This window comes from Penaeus monodon, chromosome 23 (assembly GCF_015228065.2).
Source record: "Penaeus monodon isolate SGIC_2016 chromosome 23, NSTDA_Pmon_1, whole genome shotgun sequence".
NCBI lineage: Eukaryota > Metazoa > Arthropoda > Malacostraca > Decapoda > Penaeidae > Penaeus > Penaeus monodon.
The window spans coordinates 2144899-2145146 of record NC_051408.1 but is presented as its reverse complement, the minus strand read 5'-3'; the positions used below and the strand labels follow the sequence as shown (position 1 = coordinate 2145146).

Genomic DNA, 248 nt, shown 5'->3' with positions numbered 1-248 from the left:
TTGGGTCGGAGAAAAGAAAATGAGAACATTGTCAATGTTACTGAACAAAAGAACTTATATTTTCTGGTAAGGGAAACAGCAAGGTGATCCAAAGTGTTTTAATGGAAAGAAGCAATTTAGGAAATATTTAAACACTGGAATATGTAGTTCAAAACAGTATTATTCATACATGTGTGATTAAGCACTGATGTATACATGGGATAACAGCAGATCCTGACCCTGGGTTTATATCTGACCAGTTTCCTCCT

At 35.1% G+C, this 248-nt stretch overlaps 1 protein-coding gene across 1 annotated transcript in view; it reads left to right on the top strand.

Moving 5' to 3' along the window:
* Positions 1-248, top strand: part of LOC119587669 (uncharacterized protein DDB_G0271670-like) — a 15507-nt gene that overhangs the window by 2702 nt on the left and 12557 nt on the right. The window lies entirely within an intron of this gene.